This window comes from Chelonia mydas, chromosome 18, assembly GCF_015237465.2.
Source record: "Chelonia mydas isolate rCheMyd1 chromosome 18, rCheMyd1.pri.v2, whole genome shotgun sequence".
Taxonomy (NCBI): Eukaryota; Metazoa; Chordata; order Testudines; family Cheloniidae; genus Chelonia; species Chelonia mydas.
The window spans coordinates 7,726,619-7,748,120 of NC_051258.2; the positions used below are offsets into that span (position 1 = coordinate 7,726,619).

The window sequence follows — 21,502 nt, forward strand, 5'->3', positions numbered from 1 at the left end:
ACTCTAGAGCACATTTCTTTTCTTCAGCTTTCCTGCCTCTTGTAACTACCCAGCTCCCCCTCAGCTGGGACTAATACTAAATTGGACCCAGCCCACCCTCCAGGTGTCGGCCGCTGGGCTAATTGGGCCACAAGCAGTGTTCCCTCTATTTTTTTACGTGCATGTGCAGAATGAATTTTGTTCTGTGCACCAATATGGAGATGATGTCTGGTAGGAGTGGGGCCGAGGGGTTTGGAGTGTGGGAGGGGGCTCAGGGCTGGGGCAGAGGGTTGGGGTGCAGGCTCTGGCTGGGGGTGCAGGCTCTGGGGTGGGGGAGGGGGCTCAGGCGTGGGGCAGAGGATTGGGGGGTGAAGGCTTTGGCTGGGGGGAAAGGCTCTTGGGGTGGGGCCGGGGATGAGGGGTTTGGGTGCAGGAGGGGACTCCAGGCTGCAGCAGGGGATTGGGGTGGGAGGGTGAGGGCTCCGACTGGGGGTGCAGGCTCTGGGGTGGGGCCAGGGATGGGGGGTTCAGGGGGAGGAGGGGGCTCTGGGCTGGGGCCGAGGCTGGGGGTGCAGGCCCTGGGCTGGGGCCAGGGATGAAGAGTTTGGGGTGCAGGCTGGCCGTGGGCTGGGGCCAGAGGACTCCCCCTAGCCCTCTCCTCACCGGCAGCAGAGAGCTCCAGGGGAGGGGCCCACAGCAGCCTTGCGTGCCCCAACTTGTTCCCCTCCCCAGTTGCCACCCATGCCCTACCTCTCTCCTCTCGGGGCCCTGTGGCTGCGTGGCCCTTTATAGCCTGCTGTGTCACCATGCAGCTCACAGGGATCTTAGGCCACAGGCTCCTATTAACACATTGTTTCCCACAGTGCTGAATTTGTAATGCCAGGGCTCAAGCCATTTTTTTTACTTTCATAACTGACACAGCAAGCCCAGAGGTGCCGGGGCTATGGACTGCCAAGCCTAGAGCTTCTGGGGCTCAGCCCTGGCAAGCCCTGGCACAGAGTAAGCACTGGTTTGCTAGTGTGGGGTTTATACACCCCATCATGCCAATGTACGCTATTCTACAAGCATCTGATTGGCAACTTATCAGTACATAACGTTTTTGCACCTACGTTCCCACATGGGGCACCATGTGCCTGTGCACAGTCCTATACAGACTATATAGCACCACGTACCTGCGTCCTCCCCTGTATGTGATAATTGCATGCCTGAAACCTCTGTGCCTATTTTCACTTATACTTACATAGGTTCTTACCTGCAAATGTCCTATAGGAATCACAAATGCAAGTAGCAGATGAAAGGCTATAAGCCTGTAGGCTACAGGAGTAGGTGACCAAGTTAATCTGGGTAAAGATTTTTTAAAAAGGGATAATTCAACTAGATGTAAAATAGCTGCTCTTTAGAGTGGTGGGGAGGTCTGGTGGAAAGAACGCTGGAGTACAATGCAGGAGTCCTGCGCTTAGTTCCTGGATCCCAACAGGACTAAACTGCTGTGTGACCTTAGGTAAGTCATTTCCCTTGTCTATGCCTCAGTTTCCCCTTCTAGCTTTTCTCTCACTATGTGTTTGTACAGTGCCTAGCACAGGAGCGGTGGAAGCTTCCTAAAAACATGGGGGACACCGGAACCTGAACCGTGGCCCAGCCCCCCACACCGCCCCTTCCCCCAAGGCCCAGCCCCCGCGCCGCTCCTTCTCCCTGAGCCACCGCCCCCGCACCGCCCCTTCCCCCAAGCCCTGCCCCCACACCACCTCTTCCCCCCAAGACTCCGTCTCTGCTTGCTCCCTCTTGCCCTTACAAATAGTAAAAAGTGTAAAGGCTTAGCCCTCCCACTTTTAAAAGTTATGGGGCCACAGCCCCTCCTGTTCCAGCGCCCCATGCCTAGCACAATAGGGCCATGGTCTTGGCTGGGACCTCTAGGTGCTACTGTGTTGTAAATGGTAATAATGTTTTTTTCATCACAGCAGATGCTTGAACTATCAGATTCATAGGATGAAAGGGTCTAGTTAAGAAATTATAGCCACCATCCTCCCAGCTGGTCCACAAGGGCACATGCCCCCATGACTTCAATGAGACTCTGTGTAGGCTCAAAAAGAAAAGGAGTACTTCTGGCACCTTAGAGACTAACCAATTTATTTGAGCATAAGCTTTCGTGAGCGACAGCTCACTTCATCGAATAAATTGGTTAGTCTCTAAGGTGCCACAAGTACTCCTTTTCTTTTTGCGAATACAGACTAACACGGCTGCTACTCTGAAACCTGTGTAGGGTCAGGCGTCCTCTTGAATAGAGCAGTTGGCAGGACTGGGACCTAAATTAAAGTTTAAGGCCCCCTCCTGCTCCAGTTGCAGCTAATGGCAAATATTCCACTGATCTCAGTGTGAACATAATTCATTATTAATTAGTAGTGGTACCGCCTAGGAGTCCTTGTCATGGACCAGAGCCCCAACGTGTTAGGGGCTTCACAAACTCAGAACAAAAAGACAGTCATTGCTTTAAAGACCTTATAACCTAAGTAAGGTATTTATTCAACCATAGGAACTGAATATGGTCTGGGCTAGGTCAAATGGCGTTTATTGACGAGTGATGAGAAGAGCTGGTTGGGAATTTGCCAGTGAAACATTTTTTGTTGGAAAATGCCAGTTCATCAAAACCAGACCTGTTCACAGGAAAGGGTCAGTTTTGACGAATCTCCTGATTTAAAAAATCATTTTGAAGGGAAAAAAAACAAAAAGTCTCCAAATTGTCAAAAGGTGCCATTTGGACATCTCCTGGATGAAAAGGATCATTCTTCAGTTCAAAAGAACTTTCCATTTTGAAACTGTAGTTACTTTATACGCTAAAAATAAAGTAACAAAACATTTTAAAAGCTCAAAATCAAAACCAGACACTTTAAAATGATCAGGATTAAACATTTAAATGGACCCAATCTGAATCTTCTTTCAGATTAGCAGGTCCCAAAAATTTGAGATTTCAATTTTTGTCCCAGTTTGGAACAGAAGTTTTTTTCAAAATCGTAGACGCTCTCATGAGATGAGACAACTATTTCCTGCTCATCTTTACTGCTGAGCTAGTCTAGTCTATTCTATATGGATTCCTATACAACCCTCATCACTGTAGTATCTGAGTACCTTCCAGTAGCACATTGAGCAACTTGACGAATATGTCACATATGGTTTGTTCTCTCTCTCCTCCTCCCCACTGGTGGAGAGTTGTGTGTGCAGTAAAGTGTTTTATTGGAGTAGGATTTTGGTTGGGGATTTTTATAGTTCATACTGCTCTGCATTTATGTCAGGGAAGGCAAGGTCAAAGAAATGCACCTTGCATTTGGAGCAGAAGATGGTGCGGTTTGGGAGGGCCCTTCGTTCCTGTGGGAATTCACTCCACAGTTTTGGTCTGGACCCCAAGAAAGCTCTGTCTCCCACACAGACAAGCTTCACCCTTAAGGTGGAAAGTTCCGTTGTGCCAGAGAAGTGGAGTTGTCAACCGGGGTCCTCCTCCTCGAGCTTCAGATGATCTCTTAGATATCGTGGACCCAGGCCATTGACCATCATGAAGGTCTAATAAGACCTTGAACTTGCCTCTTTATTCTTTGGGAAGCCCGTGTATAGAGTGGAGGATAGGTCTGATGTGCTCATGGAAGCCCACGTTGCTGAGAAAATGAACCGCAGCACGCTGTACGAGCTGGAATTTCCTACAGGCTAATGGCTTCATGCCCAGGTGTCAACATCTAGATTAATAACTGAAAAAGGCAATAAAGCATCCTCAATGTACCTGACTCATTGCACTTCAGCTGTTTGGCAAAAGCCTGACATTTTGAGGAAGTACCAGAGCCATTTTGTATTACCCCTGAAACATTATGTTAAATAAATAGTTGCATTAATTTTGAACAAAAAAACAGGTTTCTGGACTTTCCTACCTTTATTATTTTAATGGAGTTGGAACCAGGTGCATGCACTTTCCCTTTCTTGTTTTAATTGCTGTTAAACAAACAAACCTGTTGCACATTATTAAAGCAATTTAATGAAACGAGGGCATAAGTTCTGGAAATACATCTGCTAAGGTCTGTATTTTAAAAGGAGGAGATCACGGGGTAACATGATGCAAATGTTGGTCACACTTTATACTGTGATTCCATTCATAACTATTTTATAGCGGGTTAATACATGATTCATAAATGCTTTAATAAAGTATTAATCCATAGATAGATTCCAACAGGTCAATAGGTTTTTTATAACCATCCATAACATCTTCTACCGATGTATTTATAACCATCTGTATAACAGGTACTACTCCCAAGAAGGGTTATTCAAGGGGTGCAGGGATAGCTCAGTGGTTTGAGCATTGGCCTGCTCTAAACCCAGGGTTGTGAGTTCAATCCTTGAGGGGGCCATTTAGGGATCTGGGGCAAAAATTGGGGATTGGTCCTGCTCTGAGCAGGGGGGTTGGACTAGATGATCTCCTGAGGTCCCTTCCAACCCTGATATTCTATAGCCTGTGACTTGGAAGAGCCAGGTTCAAGTCCCTGCTCTGCCACATGCTTCCTGTGTGATCTTGGGCAAGATGCTGAGTTTCTCTGTGCCTTAGTTGTCCATCTACAAAATGGGGCTAATAGTATTTCCCTGCCTTGCAGGAGTGTTGTGAGAATAAAGACATTAAAAATCTCATGGCCCCCTGATACTGGGGGCTCTCTGGCTGGAAGGTGTGCATAGTCTATGTCAACCATGTATAAATGGAACCTTAATATAAAGCAGGATCCAAATTTGTAGCATCCCCGTTGCAGTGTAGACAGGCCCCATGAGATGTGCCGGAGGTCACACATTAAGGGCCAGATACTCCCAGGTACTCTACTGGGAGTTGAAGGTGCTCAGCACCTCATCAGGGGTGACCAGCACTTTGCAGGAGAATGTCTCAATGGGAGAGAAGGGCACCCAGCAAGATCAGACATCACACCCAGGGGTTCGACCCTGGTGTGCTGGCTCCCATCCTGGGCCCTGGGCCCTGCTGCCTCCCAAAAGGGTGGGCTCAACAGCAAAATAAACCAGGGGTCCCCAGAAATATTTGGGGCAGATCCTCATCTGTAGTGACCGAGTGAAGCTCCGCTAACTTCAAAAGAACTCGGCTGATTTATGCCAGCAGAGGAGCCGGCCCAGGCAGTGTTCCTATAAATCAGCACAAACCAGGGGACGAGCCCGTGGAGGGGCTGGGCAAACGCAGCTCCTGCCAAAGCCCGTGGTGGGAGCTGGGTGCGCTCCGGCTCAGGCCCTGTGATGGAGTGAGAGGTCTGCGCTGAGGGAGTTGGGCCTGGCAGAGTGGCAGCGCTCTGGAATTTTTCCCTGCCACGTCTGCTCCTCAGCCGGGCTTCCCCGCTCCCCTCCACGCACCCCTGATGGCTAATTCCACAGGCAGAGCTGATAACAGGTGCTGGGCCCGATCCCCACGAGATGTCAAGCTGGCATTTCACAGCTCCTTCCCCCCGGATCCACAGTTGTGTAAAGTAAACCCCCTGCTTCATCCTCCATAAAACCAGAGCTACCTTCTGGAGCCGTTTCCTTTTACCGCTCCGGTCACGCTTTCATGTAAAGGCAGACGGGGCTACGGTTTCAGCACGGACAGAAGTGCCCTGGCTTCCTTATAAATCTGCAGGGGAGTGGGGGCTCCGGCTCCAGGGACTTACTTGTCAGTGCGCCTGGCCGATGATGTCATGCCGTCGGGAAGGCTCTCAGAAATACAATTAGACGCGCTTCTCCGCCTGCCTTTTCTCACACGTCTGCTCAACCGCTGCTTCCCCCTTTGACACATTTTCCCTGCCTCTCCCCGCTGCCCTCTGCCCCTTTCCCGACACTTGCACCACCCCAAGGGAGAGGCTTCTCTCGTTGGTTCAGTCTGGGGCTCCTGCTGCGGGAGTCGAATAAACCCTGCGGGACAAGTGCCTCACCTCCTTCTCTCTGGAACACGTTGGAGCTGCGTGGCAAGGCTCAGACAAATGATCACACTTGTTGCTGCCCCTTGCACCAAGCTGGTGGTATCACAGGTGGAGTTCTGCAAAAAAGGGCCCCAGATTCTGATCTCACTTGCACCAGTGAAATTTCGGAGTAACTAGGCCCTGATCCCAGACAGCACTTAACTGTAAGCACCTGCTTCAGTCCCATTGACTTCAATGGGACGTAAGCATAAGCAATTAGATAGATTAGATTAGATTATAATCAGAACTCTGGGTGTTTAGCCAAATCTTATCTGAGTTGATCAAGTCTGCATTTCCAGATTGGATCAGGTGCAGAAACTAACTCAGAAGAGCCCAGGGAGTTGTGGAAATAAAGAAGAGAAGTGGAAGCAGTGGCATAGCTAGGAGTGGAAATTCGGGTGGACCCCGACTTTCGGGTGGACGGGCAATGCCAGCCTGTGTTATACAGTGGCCACGCCGGCTGGCTGTGCAGCCTGGCTGGGGCAGAGAGCTCTGATCCCCTCGGCTGCACCCTGACTCTGCAGCGGGGGAAGAGAGGGTTGCCTCATTGCAGGGTATGGGCTGCTGCCCTTCAGCTAGGGGCTCACGTCTCCTGCGGGCCATATGGCCCCTGTGTGGGCTCAGCCCCAGCTGCACTGCAGGGGCACGAACAGGGGCTTGCCTGTGCATGCAACTTGACCCGGACTCTGTACTGAATTGCCCAGCAAAGTACATCCTCTCCTGGGAGCGCTGCAGAGAGACTGGCCTTGCCGCTGCCTCCGGCCGCGCAGGGGATGAGCCGTGCAGAGAGCGCCGCTGGCCAACGGGCAGCCCCTGAGCAGCTGCTAGCTCAGCGTCTCCCCCTATACCACACCCTCTTCCTAGCCCTGGTGCCCCCAGGCACAGGGCTTCACCTGCTGAGCTGGGCACGTGCATGGGGCGGCTCAGAAAATGGCAAGGCAGAGCTGCCGGAGCTTAGCTCTCTGAAGTGCGGGCACAAAGCTCCCTCCTGGATTACAGGTGCCCAAGTGATTCTCTCTGCCACTGTGGGAGCACTATACCCCTGCTCAGATTTGGGTGGACCTGGCTGCTAAGTGAGGGGCTGCGTCCCACCCAGGTCCACCCCTGGCTACGCCCCTAAGTGGAATAACCTTATTTGACCCAAACGGGTCCCTCTTCCCTTATTGTCAGTGGTGGGCAAAATGGTCCTCGCTATGTCTTGCGTCCTGCAATCTGAAAAAGCGCTCTGAGGGTCAGTTCTTCTCATTCCTGCCAGGTGCTGCATAAGCGTGTCAGATTATGATGATGATTCCTGTCAGTCCCACCAGTTAACAGCTGAGCTGCTTTTCCTTTGGCCACTTTTTGCCACAGGAGGTCACTGCGGAGCTAGAGGACGCCAGGAGATTGTCGTGAATGTGGCAGGAATGTCCAGGTAAGGCACAAGGGACATGGCAAAGCCATTAATCAGTCTCACTGAAATCCAGCGGGGCAGGAGGTGGCAGCTACAGCTGAAGAGCTGGAGAGGCAATCTGCAGGCAAGGGGGGAAGATGCAGGCCTGGTACGAACTTGTGTAGCATCACAGAGAGACAATAGACTGAGGCACAGAGTAGTGACTGGAGGAGGAAGATGTAGAGATAGAGACATGCACTTGAGTACGTGGATACATCCTGGGTTCCAAAGCCCACCAGCCTGGATCCTCAAAGGTATTTAGGCACCTAGCTGTCCTTGAAATCAATGGGAGTTAGGTACCTAGATACCTCTGAGGGTCAGGGTCTGGGCCTTAGTCCTTAGCTCTCGTGTAGTCTTTGCAGAACATCTTAGCCCTTGCATGGCACCACAGATCTCAAAACACTTTTACGTGACATGAATTAATTTACTAAATAAGTCAGCTTCCCAACCACCCCGAGAAGGAAGTCAGTATTGTCACCTCCCTCCCACAGCTGGGGAAACTGAGGAACAGAGGACCACAGTGACTTGACAATCAGTTTAGCTGCTTTTAGGCTGCACCCCAGAACACGCCCACATTTTGTGTGATAGGCGGATCACAAACAAAGGATGTGACACAGCAAATCAGTGGCAAAGCTGGGAATATAACCTAGGAGTCCTGATGCCCATTCCTTGTTCTAACCACTAACCCACTCTCCCTTCTCAGCCAGGGCTGCCCACAATGGCCTCTAAGGCCAGGGTGTTATCGACTAAAACTATAGCCGACTAATTGACTATACTTGCAGTTCAGTATTAAGAATGTTCAAGAGATCAAATAACTAAGCTCAGACAAATTTGTTGTCTAAAGACAAAGCAATGTGGTACCAGAAAGAAAGAGTTAGTCCTTCCCAGGAAGTGAATGCTCAGAGTGCGTTCAGATCGCCTTACACAGAAGATGTGCTTCCCAAATGCCCCCTTAAACTAGCCGTCACAGCATGGCTGTTTACAAGTTACACAACGCTGTTCAAGTCACTTAAAGTTTAAGTTTAACTCACCAGCTTGTGCCAGCTTTTTCTTTGGTACCTCCCCGTGCCTTCCCCATCTTTTGGTTTGAATGTTGGAAATTCCTCACGACACGGGGTGTGAATATAGTCCCTAATACATAGCATCTTACATTATTGCCTTGTGCCTTAGTTTCATGACACTCATCCATCTAGCTTTTGACCGTTTCCGTATTTGCCTCTGTCTAGTGCTGAGCTATATTTCTCCCAGGGCATCGTGGGATATGTGTTGTAGCATAAGAGAGCAAGAATAAGCATGGTACAATGTAGCATGATTAGCGAGCACACACATGTGTATGTTATATCAATACCATGTGCATAACACCTATGAGTGTAGTGGGGGTGACATATATAACTTACATGCACTGATTAACAGTGGCCATTGAACTAATCTCAGAACTATAGCACCAGGCCGGCGCGTATCAGTGCAGGTGCGTGAACACTTATACCTTTGTGTGGGCCCAGAAAAGCCAAAGGGGAAAGTCCATGTGGGTTTAAGAGGTCATGTGGGACCCTGTCACAGGGAGACAGGCCCTTTAAGGGGAGCCCCACCTGTGACACAGTGAGCTCACCTCCCCGGGTGGGGAAAATGAAGCAGGTCAAGTGAGAGGAGGATCCTGTGACCCAATCAGGGCTCTGGGGTAGAGAAGGGAGAGGCCTGGAATGAGGGAGTGAGCTGGCCTCGAGGAGCTGAGAGCGGGAAGGCTCCTGCAGGAGACAGCCCAGGGGAGAAGGGACTGAGGTGGTGTGATCTGGTGTCCAAGGCTGGAAGACTGCTCCCAATGTTGTTATGAAGGTTTTGGTTTGAGTTTACTTTCCTGAAAGACTTTGTTGCCAACCTGGGTGGAACTGGTGGAGGGCAATTCAGAGGGACCAGGGAGAAGCACCGCCCCATATGAGCCTTGGAAGTTGGCTATGTGATCCCTTAGCCAAGAGGGAAGGGTTTGGGCCTGGAGGGCCCCTGGAAACTGTGCAAAGACTCAATGAATTATTCCCCAGAAAGGGAATCTTGGGTTAAATACCTAGGACTATGGAAAGTTACTGAGAGACCCAGGAGGGAACGGAGGGTGGGCTACCTGCTTGGCCACCCCTTGCCAAGTTAGGGTGCTCTGGAGGCAGTGGTCCTACTACATCCCCTTTGCAGGATCAGGGTCTTTATAAGCAACTCCCGACCTTCCTCCCATTTTGACCATGTAGCAAATACTGAGAAGTTCCAAGAAATCGTTTTTGAACAAAGTTTGAAAAGGAAGATCACAGAGTCTGCAGGGGGCCCTGGTGGTAGGGTTGAAAGGGGGGAAGGGTCACCAAATGTTGGGTTGATCCAGGCCCTCTGAGACACTAGTCCACTCCCATCTATCTCAGTGATTCTCTGGATTGGATTCTCTGGTCTGCTGTGCTCACTTTGCATCTCGTAAATGGCTTTAACGAGGCCTTAAAGTGGCTGGCAGAGAATTTCCCCTGAGCAGAACTCTCTGCCAGCAGAAAGCTGGTGGGAACAGGTCTGTTGCCTCTGAGTAAGGAGAGAGGGAGGAATGTGAGAGTCATCCTGGGGGCCTGGCATGGGCTGGGTATGCCTCACTTGCCACTGGTATATATTAAAGCAGCTGCTACACATCTTTAATATATGCCCAGGCTGAGTGGCTAAGGATCTAACAGCCACAGCTGGCTCCCTGCTGCCCCTTCTCCAGTAGGTCTGAGTGGGGCCCATATCAAGCCCTCTATCTCTAAAATAAGGGTAACACCTACCTCCCAGGCAGCTTGGATGGGATTTAAACAGTCAGTTGGCCAAGTCCTCTGCTGGTATAAAGCCATTTAACTTCAATGGAGCAATGCCAGTTTATACCAGCTGAGGATCAGGCCCGGTGTCTTTAAGGCCCTTCAAGATGCATTTCTTGTTTGAGCTTGTCAATATGTTCTGGCCACACACAGAAGCTACTGGAGCCCTGGCTACTTCAAAGTCCCCTTGCTACAGTTCCTGGCAGTGCGCTCTGGCAGCATGTCCTCTCTGTAAAGCACCTGACGAGCTCTTTCCCAGTTAACAAGTATGTCTGCAGATTCCTTATCCCTTTCTGCAGCCTGGGTGGTTTTTTCACACCAGGCCAGATGAACCCCAGCTTCCGAGGTAGGTGGTCTCTTTCTGCCTCCATTGGATTCTCCTGCCCACCGAACACAAATTCTGGAGCTTGTGAGGCGTGCCTGTCACGCATGGGGCAGGAGGAAGAGTCATGCAAACTCTGAGCTGTGTGGAAACGCATGACAGACAGCCCTGAACTTTAGCTGGGCTGGAATCTTTATTCCACAAGCATCTAATGCAGCCTGGCACCACCTCCTAAGCCACAGGTGCTTAGGAGGGATATGTTTTTAAAGCTGTTTAGAGAGAGACCCTTTCTCTTCCTTTCCTGGGGGTATTCACGGTTTGAAAATCATTATCAACAGGGGGAAAAAATTCCTCCTTTCATTCTCTAAAATTAACTTGAGTTTCTCTAAACGCTCATTGTACTGTTTCAATTTTTCACACCCCCTAGAGTCTAACCATGACAAGGGGAGACACAGCAGTGGTTATGACCCAACTTTCTGGCTAATTAAGAGTCTTGTCAAAGAGAAGTCTCTCTCCCCAGAGAGCCCAGGGCAGGAAATGAGTGACTTCCCATAACATGTGAGCCAAGCTTGAGGCTCATCTGTTTCCTTCAGAACTCGCTGTGCAATCAGCGCCTGATTTACAAGACAACCCGGGGGAAAGCGTGACTGCCCTGGCAGTTAGCACGTGCTACAGAAGAAGAAAGGACGCCGGCACTGTGGCCAGGTCTAGGGCGGCTCATGGGGTGCGCACGAAGAGGTGTCTGGGATGGGTGGGATGCCAGAATTCTGGAGGCCAGAGCCCACCCCCTGCTCTTCTTTTTTCTGAGGAGTCTGGTTGGTTTAGTAGAACAAATCTACCCCTGCCCCCACCACATAAAATCAAGAAACCTCATGACAAAATATTCAATCCCCATTTCTGGATTTAGGGTCCAGTTCAGCAAAGTAGTTAAGCACATGCTTAACGTATGACAACAATGGGCCTTAAGTATGTGCTTTGGTGAATCAGGGACTTAGAAGAGAACTGGTCCTGAGCCAAAACCCCAGATCAACCACCCTTGAACATCAGGGGGTTCCCAGGACACAGCCATATTCCAGTCAGGATTTTGCAGCTTGTGACTGTTTTACAATAAAGGCTGTTCCCCCACCACTATCTCCTCTTCTGCTTCTCCCTGAAAAGAGAAAGCAGTTTGACAGTATCGTCCATGGGGCTGGCTGTGCTGTCGCTTACAGTGGTGTAAATCAGTAGTGGCTCCACTGAAATCAATGGAGTTACATCTGGAAATCAAACTAATAGGAGATCAGTCAGGCCCTTTGTCATTATATTACACAGCATTTGTCCTACCATAGCACCTAAAGGCCCCAGTCAGGGCCAGGGTCGCACTGTGGTAAGTGCTATACAAACAGATAATCAGAGTCAGTGGGTGAGCTTTTCGAAAGTACTTAGGTGATTAGGAACCTAAATGTGTGTCTACATGGGAACACTCAGGAAAGTTAATCTGCATTAACTTTCAAAGTAGATCAGTTGAAAGGTTATTTACAGTTTAACAAATCCACTTTAAATTCACACACAGATTAACTTTCCTGAATGTTCCTGTGTAGACAAGCCCTGGCTCCCAATGAAAGTCAAGGGGACTCAGGCTCCTAAGTCACTTAGGCACTTCTGAAAACTGGCCCAGTCTCTCACCTGAAAAGCAACAACATAAAGTCCAGATCCAACACCCTTCAAAATCAATAGAAAAAGCCTCACTGAGTGGCATCGGCTGGGCCCTTGAGTAGAGAAGACAGGCACAGGTGAGGGGAAGAGTTGTGCAAAGGAGGGTGATCAGAGTGGTGGATGCCTTCCTGGATCCCCAGGACCATGCTTTAATTACAGTAAATGGTTCCACTAGTTTATAATTAGAGGTGGACAAGAAGATTTAAATAAAATAAGAGCCCTCCAGATCTATCCAACACAAACTCAAACCAAACCTTTAAGGAAATTTGAAAAATATGCTTAACTTCCTTTCCTGTTTTGTTTGGTGTTTTTTTTTTTTTCCTTTCTTTCTCCTGGTTGCCTCTTCTCTTCTACATTCTGGGCCGGAAGCAGAAAGGCTCTTTGCCTGGTATTTCCATCCCACACAAGCAGGAGTCCTGGAAATCTTATGATTCCCCATCTAATTTTGCAGACTTAGGGATTCCACATAATTTGGAGAAGCAATGGACTCTAGCCACACACCAAACCCAAGCTCCAAAGGGTTTGAGCTGCACTCACCACAAGACAATCATAACTCTTAGGCTGGAATAATGGCCAGTATCATATGACTCTCAGCAGAACAAGTTATATACTGACTGGAGAATATTTTTTACGGGAGCTTTAAAATGGCTTGAGGTATATGTGAAATGCTGGTTGTTGTCTTTTGCTCTTCACAGAACAAAACAATATGAAGAAACCACACAGGCATAGTTGGGTCTCAAAGAACCGTGTTTACAGAATATACACAAATCGTGCCAGGCCTTCACACACTGCTGCCCTGAATGGTGCTGGCAGCTCCTGAAAAATAAAACACAGTGAGTACCACTAGAGGGCCCACAAACTATTTAAAGCGATACCAACCTATTCTTGTTCACTCTGCTGGCCTTCTCCTACGATCAGCGATGAAATGAAAATGTGGCAAGCAGGACAACTCTTTGCTAACGATCCTCCTTGCCAATTTCCTCATTCCATCTGAAAGCCAGTCTACACACACACACACACACACACACACACACACCCCTTCTTACCTATTCCCTCTTCCATGAACCATGGAAGGCAAATGTTGACAGGTTATGTGACTGGCACTCGTCCCCAGCACACCTTTGCTTTTAAATATACAGGCAAGCCAGTAAGAGCATTGGCGGGGCTATTGTGAGCAAAGGTTGGCAGGCATAGACCAGCTAAGCCACAGCATACAACTTTAACTTCCAATCCAGAAGCAATATATGTTACTGTGACTGGCTCTTTCTTCCAGGTCTTCCTCTTTGTACTATTCCATAGCTCCAGCTTTGTGCTGGGTGATGTGCAGACACACATGAGGGCAAGAGAGAAAAGATTAGTCTTGGTTCTCTGTCAATGAAACTCAAAATTTCAGTGAAACCTGCTCAAAACTGATTCAAATTTTGGTGGGAAAATTGGTCTTTTTTTATATATATATACAAAAAACGTCATCGCTTTTCAAGTTAAAATAATTGAAATTTGATACAAAAAAGGGATGACATTTTTTGTGAAAAATTTAACAGCTCTAATCTCTACCTAACTGCACACCTTCTGGAAGTGTGTTAGGATCATTTTACTTTAGGAGACTGTAGCTATGAGGCCAGACTCTGATCTCAGCTCTGCTGGTGTAAATCTGAAATAAACGCTGAAAGATTTTCCAGGGGCAAAACTAAACCCAGACTCCAGTTCATAGTGTTATCTGATGGAAGACAATTTAGACTGACAGACCCCAGTGGCAACCAAGCCTAGACAACATCCGCTCTGCCATGGAGTGTGAAATCCGGATCAGTACTGGGAGGAACAACTGCAGTTGGGTCTGGGATGGAAGTTTCTGGCACAGAGAAGACTCAAATCAAACTACAAGTAACCGTTTAAAATATTTCTAGTCCCTGTTTCATCTCTTCTATTGCAGTGGGTCTCAGACTGTGCTCTATGGAACCCTTCAATATAATGAACTACCTTGACGGCCAAGCAGTTGGAACTAGGGTCTGCCAGGAAGAGAGCTCTCTCTCTCTCTTTGCCTGGTCTGCACACAAAGTTGTACTGATCTGAGGCCAGGTCTACAGGGGGGACACTCAGGAAAGTTAAGGCAAAATCAACTAAAGGTGTAAAGTTAAAGTGCATTAAACATCCATGGGGATGCTCTCATCCAGGAGCAAAAGTGGCCTGAGTTTGCTGTAGTGGAAGACGATTAAGGGCTAATCTACACGGCACAGGCTTGACGCTACAGCTGTACGAGTGTAGACACAGCAAATGGTGACAGAAGGAGGGTTTTTTTGCTGGTATAGTAACACCACCTCCCCAAAGGACACTAGATATGCTGCCAGAAGCACTCTTGGATTGGCATAGCTGTAACTACACTGGAGGTTTTGCTGGCCTAACTGTCAGCTAGGAGGTGTGGGTTTTAGTTGAGTTGCCTTAACCTTCCTGAGTGTCCCCCTATAGCCACGCCCTACCTACAGGTGTGATGTGCAACCGGTGTAACTGATCCGACGCAACTTCTGTGCGTACACCGGCCCTTTCAAAGCGGTCCCCAGAGCAGTACTAGCTAGTCCTTCCTCTGAAGAACACTTGCTGTGAGCTGTAGCTCACGAAAGCTTATGCTCAAATAAATTGGTTAGCCTCTAAGGTGCCACAAGTCCTCCTTTTCTACTTGCTAACCTTGGCCTTTAGGTGGCAGCAACCTTCTGCTGTTGCAACGTGAACGGTTTCATTTCAGAGAACAGGCAGCTGTGGAAGGAAGTTTTGTGCAGATAAAGAGAAAGGTCAACGTTTCTGGGAGAGCCAGGGAAGAGCCTGGAATGAAGATTTCCCCACCACCACCACGCTGGCCTCCACAACTTTAAACCAGTGGGCCTGGGGAGCACGACTGCAGGGTAGTAAATGACCCATGCATTGTTCTGCAGCAAAGTGTAGAGGTGGAGGTGACCGCTCACAGAGCAGCGGGAGCTTCTGAGTGGATGATGCCTGCACTGAAAGTGTCTCTAATGGTGCGCTGGGGAAGGCAGGACAGCTTCGGATAAGAAAATAAAATCTGCAGATCAGCGTCTGGTCATCAGCTGCCAACAGAGCAGGAGGAAGGGAGGTCATTTTCCTGGTGTTCTAAACCTCTTAGACGTTATAAAATTCCAAAGCACCTGGCATCCAGAATACAGTGATTCCTTTAGGCCTCAATTCAGTGGCCCATCCTTATTCAGCAAAGCACTTAAGCACATGCTTAACTTTAGGCATTTGCTTACGTTCCATTGTCTTCTCGTACGTGTTTAAGCATGTGCGTAAACCAGAGCTTATCGGAAAACTCTAATCAAAACAGTTTTCCATTGGAAAATGGTGTCTTGTCAAAACCAGCCTTTTTTTTTTTTTTTTTTTTTGCAAAAAAAGTATCAATTTTAACTCAATTTAAAAAAATGTTTTCAAAAGGTCCTGTGTTGACATTTTCAGAATGAAAAGTTTTGATTGTTTTTGGTTTGAAATTACTTTGTTTCAAAAATTTACTTTATTTTATGTTTTAAAATGAAAATGGGTCAAAGTTGAAACACTGTTTTGGTAGACCTGAAATAAAAAAAATGTAATGAATAATTTCCATATTTTGGCTTTTTGTCCCAACTCAGGACTTCTTCTTTCTTTTTTTTTTAAGTCAGTCGTTTGCAGGACAGAATCAGTTTTCTGACCAGCTTATCTTTAATGCCTACTTAAGAACCTTGCTGAATAGGGGTGGACTTAAGCACATGTTGAAATGCTCTGCTGGCCTGGGACCGCAGCCATATTTAATTGAAGATACATTTCTTCAACAAGATGATCAGAAGCCACCTGAAGGTCTTCAAGCAGCCAGAGATTTCAGAGAGATTTCTGTAGGCAGGATGGTCAAAGGCTGGCCCTCAGGGAGGGCAGAATTAATGAGTGTAGAGTAAAACTATCTTCTCACTACAAAATGTATCTCTGGGAAGAAGAAACATTTTCCTTCTTGATAAAGTTTTATTGTTTGTAGAGAGTTACTGTATAACAGTACAAGCAAACATCACTTATTGAATGATGAACATAAGCATAAATGCATTGTGTACATAATAAATTGACGTAACAAAGCAATTTGGATAAAAGAATCAATGAGACAAACTCATTTGAGCAAATGTGAACTAAATCTTCTCAAAGCCTACTACTAATACTATTGGATCAGGGTCCCATAGAGTTGGGAGCTGTAGAAACACCTACACCCTGGTTCTCCAATAATTTATGCACACGCTTAACTTTACTTCCATTGGAACTGCTTGCTATGCATAAAGTCAAAAGTATGAGGAACTCTTCATAGAATAGGGGACTTAATAAGAGGCAGTCCCCGTTCCAAAGAGGTTAACTCTCCCTTATGTATCAACATCTTTGGTTATAATTTGCAATTGTTGTGTTACATAGTCTTGTATCTTATTTCCTGCTGTTTATCTTTGCTTTTCCGTGGTCATCGTTGATTGTGCTGAACAAGCCCGGCTCATCCGTGTCAATCGCCTGCCAGTTATTAGTATTTTCAGAACATCTGGGGCGCCCTTTGTTTTTGGCCCTGTGGATTATTTGGCGGCTGGGACACTGCTCACAATGCAAAACTGCAGCAGCAGCAGCCCAGCCCGAGAGATGACTCCTAACGTTGCTCATGGCTCAATAATTTCAAAGCCTTGCACAGACTCTTAGACTGACGTGAGAAGTGAGTGCTGTTATACCCATTTTACAGATAATTCACCGACGGTCACAAAGAGTCAGGAGTAGAGCTGAATCTCCTAGACTTTCAAAACTAATCCTCCTTTACAGGGGTAGGGGCTTGGCAGGTGGGATCCAGGAGAGGTGCTAATAGGGCTGGGTGAACTTCATTGTCTGAAACTGTTTTTGGCAAAAAATACAGATTTGGCAACATTGAAACTTTTCCTGAATTTGTGTCACTTTCACCGCATTGGTTTGGACCAAAATAAACCTTAAAAATGGAGGTTTGGTTCTGACCTTTTAAAACGCAAATGTTTCGATTGTTTTCATCAAAACCACTTTGTTTCAAATTTTCCTTTTAGTTTTATTTTTAAAAAATTTCAAAAATGTTAAACACTTGTAATCGAAACGTTTCCTTTTGAGTTGAACAAAGCAATTGCCTGACCCGAAACAAATGTATGTTTTGTTTCACTGGAAAACTGGGGAAATGTTGGGCTTTTTGGATCGACCCCCACCTTTGTTTTTTCTTTCAATTTTTCAGAACTGCCAGGAAACTGAGGAATCGGTTGTCTGCACCGGTCTAGAAGCACGTGGAGACTGGAGAGGTTGCTGCAAGGAAGAATATCTCTGGCTCATGGAAAGCTATCCCTTACATGCTGCTCTTCTGGGTCCCATTTGCTTCTTGCAACGTTAAGGCCCTGATTTACCAAAGGACTTAAGTATATGCTTAACCGGAAGCACCATTGGCTTCAAGGAGACTGAAGCTCATGCTTAAAATTAAGCAAATGCTTAAGTGGTTTGCTGAATCAGGGCCCAACTTCGACGCACTCGAAGAACCATAACCGGTGGAGGTTCAAGTACAGCAAACTAAGGCTCTTCCCTGGCACTGCCCCCACACCCGGCTCCACCCTTCAAGTTTGAATTGAGGGGGTTCAGCAGAGTCAGACAGGAGCAGGGAACAGTCCTGCCTCCCCTTTCACAGAAGCCTCAGCAAGAATCCACAGGTCCTGGCTCTTGCACCAGTGGACTGGTGCAGAGATCTCAGCGCTGGCTACAATGCTGCATTTGTTTCACAACTGAGACTTTTAAACATCAAGGAGACATGAAACTTGGAAAGGAAATCACCTAATAAAGACATCTGAGCTTAATCATTCCACTCCTGTCCGAAATGCACCGTAACTTACAACCAAGTATAAATTCTGGGCCCAATCCTCTGCTCTTGTAAATCTTTGTACCCCATTGAAGTCAATGTGCCAGGTCCCCAGCTGGTGCAAATCAAAGTAGCTCCATTAAAATCAATGGGACAGAAGCCCAGTTCGTGTAAATCAGCGCTACATCAATTTAAACCAGCAGATGACCCAGCCCGTATCCTTTAAACACTTCCATTCATCCTTATAGTTGCCCTTATATTTTTTTTATTTATTTATTTTGCCCTCCACTCAGTGGATTGGCTACAAAATGATATCTTTTTACCTAGTTTAGAGGACTTTTATTAAGCATGTTGTGGAAAACATGTAACATTTCAGAGTTCCTCTTTTATTATTTATAGAACTCAATCAGTTTGATTTTAAAATAACCCAAATCAACAAAGGATGCTATTCAAAATGTGGGATTATTGATTGTCACGGTGGTTGGCAGATCATCCCATAAAGGGCTTGTGCCTAAGAATATTCCAAAAATAAGAATTCCCCTTAAAATTAAAATACTTTAAACATATTGTCTGGTCCAACTCCAGTTTGGGTGATTAGACTGCAGGGGGGCTGGAACTGTTTTTATAGTGGAGGTTCTGGGAGCCATTGAACCAAACTGTAAACCCTGGATATAATGGAAACCACTTCAAGCCAGGGGGTGCTGCAACACCCCTAGTTCCAACACCTATGTTAGACTTTGCCCCCTAGACCCACACACAGAGAGGACATATGAATGGGAAGTTCAGTGGCTCCGAGGGCACCATTCCCCACCACTCCTATCCAAGGTCTAAATCCTCGCTCACTTGAGGATTATTCATCAGAAGGCAGGATCAAGGCCAAGGCCCCGGCTCCTGCAGGTTCATTCACACAGGCCTAAGGGGTCTGCTTGCACGAATGAGCTTGCAGGGGTGCGGCCCCAGTGCTGTGGGACATTCGGATCCTTCAGGAGCAAGGGCAGACCCTATAGGATGAGGAGCACCTCATGCAAAGTGCTTCATGCATCCAGCTTTCTTTGGATTTGACACCAGGAAGCACTCAGCAGCCAGGCTGGCCCCAAGAGGGGCTGTGTCACTATCCAATATGATTATTGTATGGCTCTTCAATTCATTGTATCTGCCATTTCCTTCTTTAATTAAAGATATGCTGTCAAGCCCTGATTCAGCAAAGCGTGTGCTTAACTTGGAAGCCCTAGTAAGCCCGTGTTTAAGTGCTTTGCTGACTTGGGGGCCTTAACTGACTTCCTGTGAACAAAGCCAGGGGCAGTTGTCGCAGGAACGAGCTCAGGTTTGAATTTGATTCTGTATGGCAACCGCTTGGTCAGTGCTATTCGTTCACCACCTCGGAGGAGTTCCACCCTTTAGAAGTTAATTCCTTGGTAACTTTTAGAGCAATTTTCAGTTCCCATTATGCCCGCTGCGCTCTCTGATAAGTATATGGCTCCTCCGCTATCTAGTGAGCTACAGCCTGGGAGATAGTTCTACCTTTCCCTTGAATAGCGGAGGTGATGTTAGGGAAGTGGTTCTATGGATTACGATAAGGGAATGGGTCACTTTATATGCTGAGCATAGTTGCTAACTTGTCTTTCCATACCGGGGGTTGTGAAGGCTAATTTCCATGCAGCTCTCTATCTCCTATCAATACCAAACATTCAAATACAGCCTGAATGTTAAAAGCAAAAGACCCTTCCTTTATAGATACGGCATCATATAAAAGAAATGTAACCACAGGCTTTAGAAATAACGTGAGTAGCTGTTTCAACATCTAATCAGTGAACATATTTTTTAACTGAAGAAGGAAAAAATCATGACTTGTTTCTTTTTAATTGTTGGGGTTGTGGAGGAGGGTAAGACCTTCCAAAGGTAGGTAGGTATTCTTTCCCTGAGACTATAAAATACCTTGTGAATGTTAAAAAACTGATTTAAAAAACATGGACCAAACCCTGATCTCGGTTACAATGGCATACATGCAGCCAGAGTAATTCGATTAAAGTCTATGGGAGATACTCTGGATTTGTGCCAGTAAAACGAAGATCAGAATCAGGTTCTGTGTTTGTAACAGATGGGGCTCAGTCCTGGGAAGCACCACTCCCCTTCAACTCTCATTAAAGTCAGAATCTAGCCATCTGCAAGGTTAGCTCTTAATAGATAATATTGTATACGGGCCCAGTCCTGCTCCCAATGAAGTCAATGGCAAAACTCTCCTGGACTTCAAGGGGACCGGAAGCAGGCCCTCAATTGTCATCTCCAGTGGTTTGATTGTAAAATTCAGTTTTTCAAATGAAAACAAATAATTCACTTTCAATGATGTGTTTGCATCAATTTATTGCCGGCTACACCAGATATTAAACAAACAATTGATTTAAGGAGAAAAAATAACAAAGTGGAGAGGAATAACCTATCCATTACTTTTCTAATGAAAATTCAGGAAATGAAAATTGACTCTTGAAAAATACCCTTCTGCATTGTTTTCTGGGTTTGTCAGCAGATATTTATTCAACTTTATGGTGCATTAGTAACTAGATTATCTTCCATCTCAGAGCCCTGAACTGGTCTCAAGTAGGAGAATTTCTTTGTTCAGAAGTCAGCACCAAATTAAAGAGAGCTCCCAGAGAACAGTCCCTGCAAAAATACATACCCAAGAGCTCCTCCAACTCCAGCTGGTTTGCTTGCTTCCTCTGTTATCTTGACTGCAAAAGTTTCTTTGGCTGCAGTTTTTGATACAGCGTTTTGTTATATCAGAGCATGATCCACAGCCCATTAAAGTCAGTGGAGTTTGTGCTTAATTTCCCTGGACCCGATATTCCTCTCACTTACACCACTTCAATGGAGTTACTCCTGATTTACACCAACACAACTATGATCAGAATAGGTCTCACTGCGCTGGTCTGCGCATGGATTTCTTGCACCAGTGTAAACTAATTGGATTCATTATACCAGAGCAAACCCCTCCGGTAAACGCACTCAAATTGGTTTAAATCATGCTTTAACATAACAGTTTAGTGAATTAACTAAACCAGATTCCACATGGTTTAAACCAGTTTGAGTGTCCCTACATTAGGGGCTCTGCACAGGTGTGTGGTTTTTTTAAAGCAGTTCCTTACACTGGTGCAAATTTTCCGGTCAAGAAAAGAGTCTTAAGGGGCAGATTCACATTTGATGGAAATTGTCATAGCTCTAGGGCATTTTACACCAGCTAAGAATCTACCCCTCTGTCTCTGGTATAAAACCCATTCTGCCACCCTTACTCACACCAAGTGGTACTTTACTAAACCAGTATCCCCACTTAAATCAATGGGACTGCTGTCGAAGCAAGGCCCCAGTCCAACAAACAAATCTATGTGGCTGGAACCGTGCGTTCTCTGGGGTTCTACCCCAGCCCAGGAGTATGCCTGCCTGAATTCATTTGCAGGATTTGGG

The 21,502-nt window shown here is 46.8% G+C and overlaps 1 long non-coding RNA gene across 2 annotated transcripts; it reads left to right on the forward strand.

Moving 5' to 3' along the window:
• The first annotated feature begins 174 nt into the window (after nucleotides 1–174).
• LOC122463280 lies at nucleotides 175–18,077 on the forward strand. 2 transcript variants are annotated; one of them, XR_006286475.1, is made up of 4 exons: nucleotides 175–210; nucleotides 7,287–7,347; nucleotides 12,891–13,028; nucleotides 17,438–18,077. It is a non-coding gene; the product is annotated as an uncharacterized LOC122463280 (long non-coding RNA). The 2 variants fall into 2 exon arrangements; XR_006286474.1 differs by lacking the exon at nucleotides 175–210 and adding an exon at nucleotides 1,393–1,480 and having other exon boundaries at nucleotides 7,192–7,347.
• The last annotated feature ends 3,425 nt before the right edge of the window (nucleotides 18,078–21,502 follow it).